General features: G+C 41.8%; 1 protein-coding gene across 6 annotated transcripts in view; it reads left to right on the top strand.

The window, feature by feature from the left end:
• Positions 1-1,730: 1,730 nt before the first annotated feature.
• LOC134483165 (IQ domain-containing protein M-like) overlaps positions 1,731-11,184 on the top strand; it is a 249,989-nt gene continuing 240,535 nt past the window's right edge. For 2 of the 6 annotated variants that reach the window (XM_063278427.1, XM_063278432.1), the window contains exon 1: positions 1,737-2,062. The gene's annotated coding sequence lies outside the window, so the exon portion shown is untranslated. Of the gene's footprint in view, positions 2,063-11,184 lie in introns of all 6 variants that reach the window. The other 4 variants (XM_063278429.1, XM_063278428.1, XM_063278426.1 and 1 more) reach the window with 4 other exon arrangements.

The raw sequence follows: 11,184 nt of genomic DNA, 5'->3' as shown, positions 1-11,184 counted from the left end.
ATGGTGGTGGTGGTGATGGTGATTGATGGTGGTGGTGGTGGTGGTGATGGTGATGGTGGTGATGGTGGTGGTGGTGGTGGTGATGGTGGTGGTGGTGATGGTGGTGGTGGTGGTGGTGATGGTGGTGGTGGTGATGGTGGTGGTGGTGGTGGTGGTGGTGGTGATGGTGGTGGTGGTGATGGTGGTGGTGGTGGTGATGGTGATGGTGGTGGTGGTGATGGTGGTAGTGGTGATGGTGGTGGTGGTGATGGTGGTGATGGTGGTGGTGGTGGTGGTGATGGTGATGGTGGTGATGGTGGTGGTGGTGGTGGTGATGGTGGTGGTGGTGATGGTGGTGGTGGTGGTGGTGATGGTGGTGGTGGTGATGGTGGTGGTGGTGGTGGTGGTGGTGGTGATGGTGGTGGTGGTGATGGTGGTGGTGGTGGTGATGGTGATGGTGGTGGTGGTGATGGTGGTAGTGGTGATGGTGGTGATGGTGGTGGTGGTGATGGTGGTGGTGGTGATGGTGGTGGTGGTGGTGGTGGTGATGGTGGTGGTGGTGATGGTGGTGATGGTGGTGGTGGTGGTGGTGGTGATGGTGGTGGTGGTGATGGTGGTGGTGGTGGTGGTGATGGTGGTGGTGGTGATGGTGGTGGTGGTGATGGTGGTAGTGGTGGTGGTGGTGGTGTCTCTTTTGAGTTGATGGTCAAAGCTGTCCAAGATATTTCCAAACATTATAGGCTATTGATATTGCCCTTGGTTGCCCCCAACCCCAGAGATAGAAGGTAAGGTCTTATTGATGAAGACACAAAGCGCTTGTACTCAGTACCACAGAAGACCCAAGGTGAATGAACTGAATGCCTCCTTCCTGAGGACTGGCTTTTATGATGCCAGAAGGTGCTATACAAGCTTCCGAAGAAGAAAGGAAGCCACTATGACCAACCAGGATGGCATGATTACCCTATGGGTATGGTAGTGGCCTATATACCTTGGCCATAACAGACCTCTCATTGAGGACTTAAGACTTGATCAACAAGAGGAAAATCATGCTCAGTACTGGAAACCTGGCCAACTACCTGGGATTTGTGAAGTTACCGAGGGACCCTAGAATCAATAGAAATCCCTAACTTTTTTCTAAATATTTATTATTATTATTATTATTATTATTATTATTATTATTATTATTTATTTTTTTTACAAAGTCAGAGCAATGCTATTTGGTGCTAAACCAAAATTTTGGTACCATGAAAGGGTTTCTGGCTACAATTCTTGTGACTGAAAGTCGAATTTTGTAACATCGCTTTTCACTCACTACTTGGGAATATTCTTAACAAATAAACAAGGTCTGTCAACCACTTTCCTGTGAGCATATGGACCGTGCAAATTGTACGTAGTGGGTTATAAAGAAAAGAAAGATGAGAATGTGAAAGAGAGTGGCGAAATGACAAGTTAGGAGGAGACAAGATACATTTTATGGATGTAAGAAAATCTCAAATAATAAAAATATATCATTTTAAAAGTTCAAAACAAAGTCAAAAAGCCCCTCCCTTTCTTTCTCAGTAGAAGTCCTTGGGCAGCCGTCATACTACGTCCTATAATAAAGAGATCCTGGTGAAAACCCAAAACATCGAAGGTCCCTGGGAGCGGGAGCTCCGTCTTTGGCTATGGAACGCAACCAGAATAGAACCTTTGGTTCTAGCCTAACTGTGTTGAGCAGAACAGAGACGGAACAGACATGCCTCAACGTCACAGTGGGAAGCATACATATTCCAGGGAACCTTCTGGCGGTTGCCACAGGAGTCTTGCCAAGCCTGGCAGCTCCTGGTGCCAGGAGGTCCTGGTCCTCAGGGGTGCTGCAGCAAGGTCCTGCTGCCCCCACAGAGAAGTAGGCTAGTGAATCCACAGTGTTGTGAGGAGTGAGAGAAGGGGGCACTAATGGGGCCTGGCCGGGCAGCTATGATTGGGAGAGTGCCCTGGGGGCGGAGCTAGGCAGACAACAAGGGTGGGTTGGGCGACTCCACAACCACTAAAGAGGATTGAAGGTTCTCTAGCTGCAGAAGGTCACCCTGAGCCTGAAGCTAAGGTGAGCGTGGTTCTGGGGCTTTGGAGTTCTCTTGGGTGAGGGTAAAGAGAAATTGGAAAAAAAAAAGTATATTTTCATTCTCCAGATAAAATAGTATTTTACACAGTAGAATATCCCATAAAATGTTTGGAATTTCAAAGCGATAGAAAATAGAATAATGTCTGGCCTTTTCAGTGTTTTTGTTCTGGGCACTCTTGTATGTGTTAAGTAGGCAGCTGGCCTCACATTGATCTAGGTACTCAAAAGGTCGCGGCGCACGTGGGTGGGGCTTAAAGCTGAGACAGTCGCTGCTGTGCTGCCACCCCAGGGAGTCTCACAAGGCGCCCGTTGCTGATTTGGAATGCGCATGTGCAGTGAGGAAGCATTGAGAACAGTGAAGGCAACTCTGAAATAAAACCCTGCAATAGGGCAGTCAAATGGCGGATGAGACCGCTTCATAAAAATTTTAAACATTTGGGGAGGGGACAATTATCGGTGATATTTAGTGATCAGAAACGGGATTTAAATAGCTTAATCCTAAAACTAGTGTGCATACTAGTTAGTTCCCAGAGATTAGCAGTGCTCTTAGTATCTGATCTTTACTATCCCACTATATATCCTACTATCCCCACCCCCCACATATATATTTATTACTTAGATCTGTCTTGTAGGTTAGTAAACTGAAATTCAGAGAAAGGGTTTTGCCAGGGTCACACTGCTTATTGATGGCAGAACCAAGACGTGATCTTAACAGACCTCCCCATTATCCAGTGTTTCTCCTCTTCGTTACAACTCAGTGTGGTTGCCCAAGAGTGGTTTCGAGATGATCTTCATTTTAAATCTGCAGAAGAGGCAACCTCCATGCCAGTGGCTTGAGAAGAACGCAGCATTTGATAATAATGCACTTGAGAGGTAGTGGTGAGAGGAATACAGTACTTGGAGAGCTGTTTCCCCCATCTCTTGGAAGGATTAGTCATTTGTTTACTTTGTCAGTTCACCTCATGCCCTTTTAGAGTCATGACCCTTTAGAGAAATGAGCACTCCTGTTTCTGCAGAAGGAACTTGTGCTCTGACTACCAGCTACTTACCGCCAACCCTATCCCTCAAGGCATCAGGTCTTTAGAAACAGTGAAGGCTTAGATTCTAAATATTTTAGGTTTACAGCCATATGGTTTTCGGACACAAGGACTCAACTTTGCTCTTCTGCCTTTGTTGGGAGATGGATGTTTTTTGAGGAAAGAGAGATTTATTCAGTTAAGCCGTAAACTGATCCATATAGCACGGTGTTAGTGTTTGAATTAGGTCCCCTTGGCTGTATCATAACATTGTAGAGAAATAAAAGAATCCTAGGCAATGTGTGAACGAATGGTGTATGGCTGAATCCCTGGGAACAAAGCCGAGCGGATTGGGCCCCCTGACTTGGTTCTCATTTGCCAATTCCTGTTTTGGACTGTGGAGTAATTTCTAGCTCACTTTCCTTGGCCGTGGCTGACATGTGTTAAGGTATGTTCTCTGTGTCAGATCCTTCGCAAACATCATGCATGTGAGCACAGGGGGCTTTGGAGACTCCATTCTTAAATAACATGGTCAGAAACTAGGTTGTTTGTAAATTTGTCACTACTATTTTATTTTGAATTTTTTTGTCTACAGAAACACTTGGGAAGTTATCTCTTACCAGCTCTGTTACCCTTAATTGCATTTTGAGTCTTCGGTTTTGCTGAGTCCCCGCGTATTTAAATTTAGATGAAAAAAATCATGATTATTTTTCCTGGGAGGCTAAGCATGTACTCATTGATACTAATGTAAGATCATGGTTTCTGTTTAAAATCAGGAACATAAAAAGCCTAATGATCCTGAAGAATCCTCAACAACAATACAAGATTTCACAACATAAGTGTTTTGGGAAACACTCACCAAAGCTCTAGTGGGAAATACAGTCTCTCCCTCCCCCTCCCCCTCCCTCTCCCCCTCCGCCTCTCTCTCCCCTTTCTCCGTCCTCCCCTTCCTCGATCTCCTTCTCTCTTCCCTCTCTCCTTCTCCCCCTCCCCCTCCCCCTTTCCTCCCTCCTCCTCCCTCCCCCTCCCCCTCCTCCTCCTCCCTTTCCCCTGTCTCTCCCTCTCACTCCCCCTCTCCCCTCTCTCTCCCTCTCCCCCTCCCCCTCCAGTATGCAGGCACCAGCTGAAAGCAGGAGATCAGATCAGATCAAAGGATGTAATTCTAGGGACACAGCTGATGTATATTCTGACTCTTTGGTATTTGTTTTTACTAAAAAAAGTTGTCAGATCCAATTTCTGGCGAGTCTACAGTGTTAATTATGAAGAAAATATAGGAGGGCATCAGTAGAAAAGTTGCATGTAACCAGATATATTTTCTTTTGAGTTAGCGTTTTAACTTTTATCATGAAAGGAACTTAGCTGCATTGTGTAAAATGTAGTTTGAAGGGACAGTTACTAGGTTAAAGAGTTTACAGAATTCTCATAAAAAAACTGATATAATTACACAGAATGAAGAATTAGTTTGGCCATTGTAACATTTCTGTTTCAGAATTTATAAAAATGATTTTACTTTTTTATAGGTTATGTAGATGTTAATGCAGTTGCTGATATTAAAGGAGAGCGTTTTCGCACATATCATGACTTCACTGAAGTTAATATAATTTCTGGTGACCCTAAAAATACAGAACAAGAGAATGCTAGCGATGAAGGGAATCAGGAGGCTATTTACACCCGGGTTTCTCATCAGCAGCACTATTAATGCACTGGACTAGGTTGTTCACTGTTGGGAGGTACATGGTGCTGGGGAGTGCGAGGATGGAGCAGTCCTGGGCACTGAAGAATATTTAGCAGTATCTATGGTTTCTGCACGTGAAGTTCCTTCCGTGTTGGATGTAGTGTGTTTGTAAATGTCTTCGTATGTTGGAAAACTGCTACTCTAGGGATGGCTTGGTGGGAGTCATCTTTGATTAAGACACTGGGGCTTGGTGCAACCCTCTTGCTATTAAATAATGTTGATCCTGTGCCTGCTTTCAAAGAACTAAGAAGTTTTTCATTTAGTAGCCTAGTTAGGTCTGGTATGTTGGAAGTAAGAGAAGGCAAAGAATGAAGTTATGAATATAATTCAAAGCCTCCATAGATAACACTGGCAGATTTTTAAAAAATGCATTTCTGGGGCTGCCATTTTGTTCTACGATCCTTTCTAGTCTTTCTTTTTCTAAGATCAGCAGCACTAAGAAAATCAATAAACATATCACTTAATTTTATTGACTACATTTACACATAAACACTCTCAGGTGTGCATATGCACAGCCATGCACATGCTCACACGTGTACATACTCACAGTGAGACAGGGTGTTGCTGTATTTCCCAGGTTGTCTTGCGCTCATGGGCTCTGTGCTTTTGCTGCAGTACCCTGAAGCTGGGTTTTAGGTGTGTGTCCCTCTGTTATACTAGTTTGTTTGTTTGTTCACATGACTTTCTCAATGAAGCGTACTGTGTTGATTCTGATAGGAGCATTTAGTGTTCCAACATTCTGTGACAAAATTCACGGACAATCATCAATATCTGGTCCCTTTTGGCTATACCACTGAAGAGATGAACACATCCTTAGCGTGGGCTCCTTTCTAAGTCTGTATCTGTTCTCTATGAGGAGATATTTCCTTGAGGCTCTGTTTTCTATCTGGCATAGTCACAAAGCAGACTTATATTACTCTCTTCCTTAAATTTATTTATCCTATTAATTAATTAATATGATTAAATTAATCCTATTCAAACCTCTCAAAATGTATGTTTGGTTCTTTTAAGAAATGTCCCAGTGAAGACTGTTCTTTGATGGCAATATAATTCTCTCAGGCAATGATAAATTCCATGTTCTCTTTGTTTTTCTGGGGGATACAACACACACACACACACACACACACACACACACACACACACACACACAAATCATACATATTGACTCACCCCAGAAAGAAAACCCGTGAGATATCAAAATAATGATCTCACAACATCCATCTGGGCAATCAACTGTAGTCTCCTGTCAGTCTTCTCCCCTGAGTTGTTCATTCCTTTCTATACTGCTGGTGGTGGGGGGGCCCTCAAATATCTTCCAAGTGTTTCTTCTCCCAAACGAGGGAGGTTTTATTTACCTCCTGAGTCATATGAGCTTCTCTCCTACAGGGAATATTTCAAATTGGGGGGAAAGTGTCATATGAAACTGTCTGTGTGTGTGTGTGTGTGTGTGTGTGTGTGTGTGTGTGTGTGTGTGTGTGTATTTAGACAAGAAAGGGCATGGGCAACAAAGAACTTGGAGTTTCCTACAGTGGGAAGAAATTGACCTTCACCAATTTGGAGGACGGACATCAGTGAGGGAAAGAAGGCCTTAGCAGAGTAAAGCAAAAGGCAGATGGTTGAGCCCTGGCATACTAAACCAAGTGACTTTAATTTTTATCCCAAGGACAATGGAAAGGGTATAAACCGATCAGACTTTATAGAAATCATCAACAAGAGTCTATTTCCACAACTATACATGGTGTCAAGTACTTTGGCTTCTTGATCACAAAACTGTTCTTCATAGTGACACAGGGTGGTGGCAGAGATAGCCTGACAATAAAAGACAAACAGTGACCTGTGGGAGAAGATCTAACACACAAGGACAGCGAGGCATTGCTACTTTCTAAATGTATCTGTGGAATTACGCTGTGCCAACATACAGATCAACGTCAAGTGATAATTTCACACAAGAGAGTAAATACTTGCTTCAGAAACGAACAGTCGGGACCAGATCTTTCAGGCGAGAGAGAAAAGACAGTTTCTAAATTCAACTTAGCTGGTGACCAAATTAACTCCTATTAGCATTTGAAGAAATATCCTTAGCCCTAACTAGAGCATGCACATTTGCAAAAACAGCCTCAGTGTTGGAGAAAGCTGCTGCTGCTTCAGCTCTTGTTGTGTTGATGGAACACTCTGTCCCCGTTACGGTGCCCCCACTCCCTCAACGAAACAGGAAGACTAGAATGGCGCAACTGGGAAACCGACAAAGCCGAGTTGTCCCGACTTCTCTAGCTTAGCCTTTGAATTGTCAGCTTACCCAGGAACTGGGATATATTTAACACAGGAGGAGTCTGTAGTGCTATCCTTGAAATGTAGGATGCTTATTACTTTTTCCAGATTTAATTAAACATATGCTTGTTGTGTGCGATAGGAAGACATTGTGGCCAGTGAATCAGAGGATGACGAAAGTAATATTATGGTGTGCTTTGAGGTAAAACCAAAACTTACGTGAAAGAACAGGATCTGACAGTAATGCCTGTCACTCTGAAGCTTTTTTCAAAAGTTGCCATATATGTGTATATATATGAATATATACAAGAATATATACAAGAAGGGGTTGGGGATTTAGCTCAGTGGTAGAGCGCTTGCCTAGCAAGTGCAAGGCCCTTGGTTCAGTCCCCAGCTCCGAAAAAAAGAAAAAGGAAGAAAAAAAAAGAATATATACAAGAATACATATATATGTATATATGTACATATGTATATATGTATATGTGTATATATATATTCTTTTCTTATACAATACATCTCAACTGCAGGCTCTCCTCCCTCCCCTCCTCCAAACACCCCAGCCTCCCCTCTTTCCCATATCCACTGCTCCTTTGTTTCTTTTTAGAAAACAGCTGGCCTCCAGTAATACCCCTGAACTTAGTATAACAAGATGCAGTTAGACTAGGCACATATCTATCCTCACATCAAGGCTGGATGAGGCCACCCAGTAGAAAGTAAGTCCTAAGGTTTGACTTCTCTCTCTTGTCCCTTCATACAGATGAACAGTAAGTTGAGAAAATTATTAACAGTAAATCCAACTTCGTACCTCCCATGGAGGTATTGGACAAAATTCATTTCCTGTCAGGAAGAAATAAGAATCTGGTATTTGTTCATATTACCTCCCAGACTTTGAAAAGCAGGCCACTTTTATTGTAACCGAGAGAAATTATCCCTTTCAGGACTATTTTTGGACCTGTATACAGTTAAAGTGTTATTCAAAAGATCTAAAAATAAATGTTAAGTATTTGTCATAATAACAGGCAGTGTGGTAGAAGGCGATTTTCCTTTTATGTAAAAATATAAAGCCTTGCTGATTTCCTTGCTTTAATCTTGCTTTCCAAGTGTGAGCTTTTTTTTGTCTCCACAAATGTTCATATTTTATTTTCCTGTTTTGGAGAGGAAGGGGCGGTTGTTAGCTCACCATTGGAATGCTCGGCAATGTGGCATTTCTTTTGACACTGTTTCTTGAAAAAAGAAAACAGGTAAAGCTTCTGCATATAACGTAGACTAAAGAGAGCATAAGTATAAACATTGCAAGATAGAAATATTATAATAGTTTACCTGAGAACTGCATTAAAACAAGAGTAGAAGCATTGCCCATGAAAAAGCCTTGTCTTCCAGTGTTGACGAATGTCTGGAAAAAGAATGCTGGGCATAAAAGGGACTATGTTGGTAGACAGTTTGTGTTTAGATTAACTGTGATTTCTAGAGAAAGAAATACGCATTGTAGATGAAGATCTGGTTTATTACTCATGTTTTTTAAAAAACTCCTACTTAGTAGTTTCTATATCCTGCAAGCTGTTTTTAAACTAAAAATTATTACACTTACTATTCATCATTTATTCATTTTATTATGTGCATCAAAGTCAGAGGATACCTTGCAGGAGTTGGTTCTCCGGTTCACCATGGGTGCTCTAGGGATAAAGCTCAGGTCCCTGGGCTTGGCAGTCGGTGCTCATATTAAATGAGCCACTCCCAGCCCCAGTTGCTTGCTTATAAGAGAAACATTTCCAGTCTTTTTCCTGGCTTCCCAAACTGAAATGCTCCAGTGGTCTCCAGTGTCTGCTGCCCTGGTAGACTGTGACTGTTGACTCTCGGGCTCTAGTGTTAGATAACTTTTTCACATGGTCAGGTGGAAATGTTTGCCGTCTGCCATTTCACTTGGCTTAGGATGCTCTGCCGTGAACGTTAGATTTCATCCCCCTGCTCCAGTTCTTTATTTCTCTAACTTAATCACATTTTCACACAGTGAGTGCTAGACTAGCCTCCTTTGTATTTTAGACTCAATCCTTACCTCTCGGGATCATCTTCACTCCTCTGGCATATGGAGGCCTAGTCAAAGGAGCGCATCTTTGTGGACATTGCCGAGATTGTGCTCTGTGGGGACACTGGGAGGAAACAGTTGAGTGCAGAAGGTTTACGGATGTGTGTTCATGGGAGATAGTTCTCTAGTGACAGACAAACGGCAGACTAGAGCTAGGAGACTCTTACCTGCAATAGGATAGAAATGGAGGTCTCTCTACCTATGCTGTAGGATGCTGTGGTTATTAAGAGGGGCCTAAGGGATCGTCGCAATTTGAAGCATATGCTTCAGGCATTTGTTTTCAGTGTTAGCCGTGTGTTATCTTTTCACGCCTCCTAGGTGTGGCTTTGACCTAGGACAAGGCCCTTCTCTGTGGCATTAGTCAGGGACTTTGCAATGAGCCATAAACTGGTGATGGGATCAGATGAGTTCGTGCATTGGCCTTGAAATTGCAGATTTTTAATTTTCTAGAAAATAGTAGGCCTTACAAGCATTATAAACCACCCACTAGGGCATCAAACACTGTCACAATTCTAACTAATCCCTTGGGGCCTTGGTTGGAAACCATTTATGATCACTGGGTTAAAAGACTGCTTATATCTACTATGGCTTTAAGGCTTGTGGATGAACGGGTGCATTGTGGGTCAGAATAGCAAACCTGGCCTGGCTCAGATAATACTGAATCTAAATACTTGTATGCAACCACTACTGCAAAGGATGTGGAGGATATTTAGAATGTTGCCCTCTGTTGCCCTGTAAAGCAGTTGAACCAGTTTATATTTTCATTAGCCATCTAACAGCCACGGGCTTTTAAAGTCTGCTAATTTGAATCTCTGTGAATTTTCACCGATGTTGTGGATGAGGCCCGAGAAGAAGGTAAAGAAGTGGGGCTTGTGTAACCTAGGCTATGCTGCCATGCATGTTTTTATCCGGGTTTCTCCAGTGCTTCTAGAGATCTCCGAGAACAAAGGAGAGAGCTGGACACTTTATAATTCACATTTAAGAAAAACTAGAGTACTTAAGAAAGTGATTACTGAGAAGAACGTGGAAATATTTTAAGTTTTGACTGTGCAATTTAAACTCTCTTGGAGGTAACTCTCTTACTCCAATTTAACAAATTTAGATTAGTTCAACTCTGTCCTTTTAATATCTACTAATGGTTCAAAAAGGAATATCTGCTGTTAATTTAATCCTGTTCCCAAGGGCCAGCTGTCGATAGGATTGGCAGCTTCCCAGAAGAAAGAGTGGGCATGGAGACAAAAATAACCAACACGTTTTCAGTGTGTGCGTTCCAAGAACAGGATGGGAGACTTGAAAATTAATTGTATAAAGTATCCAGATATTATGTATGGACCAAAGTGTGGCCCACACCATTTGTTGTTAATTTGGGATCTTTCACTTTTCTTTCATTTTTTGTTTATAGTCATAATTTGTTCAGTAACAATGTGTCATCACAGTTTGGTATATATAGAGACCATGATATTTTATATGTTTTTAGGAATAGCTAATTTAATAGTACACATAAGATATTAACTCTAAGCTACCCATGCTTTTTCAAACAGAAATTGTCCTATGCAACCACTTATAGTTTAATGAGAACCAGGTCATGTATTTTTGTATTTTAATAATAAATTTTAGAAACAACTAATTATTTTAGATACGAACAAACAATACTGAAAATATTGGTGTATCTTTCTATAACAGCAGACATAAAATCAACATTGTTTTATAAAAACAAATACTCTCCCTTATAGTTATTCATGAGCTTATTAAAAAGATGAACATTTTTATGTTTTAATACAAAGTCTTTCGCAGTTTCATGTAATTATTAGAAAGATAAAAGGAGGCTCATTGACAAGAGAAAAATAACGATGTTCATTTTAATGGACTCTTTCAATTTTTCACTTTTTACCACAGTACTTTACCTTTAGATTTGTGTGCATGTGTGTGTGTGTGTGTGTATGTGTGTGTTTGTGTATGTATGTGTGTGTTTGTGTGTTTGTATGTGTGTGTTTGTGTTTGT

Source organism: Rattus norvegicus, chromosome 19 (genome assembly GCF_036323735.1).
Source record: "Rattus norvegicus strain BN/NHsdMcwi chromosome 19, GRCr8, whole genome shotgun sequence".
Lineage (NCBI taxonomy): Eukaryota > Metazoa > Chordata > Mammalia > Rodentia > Muridae > Rattus > Rattus norvegicus.
The sequence above is the reverse complement of the archived record's forward strand: the minus strand, read 5'-3'. Positions and strand labels throughout refer to the sequence as shown.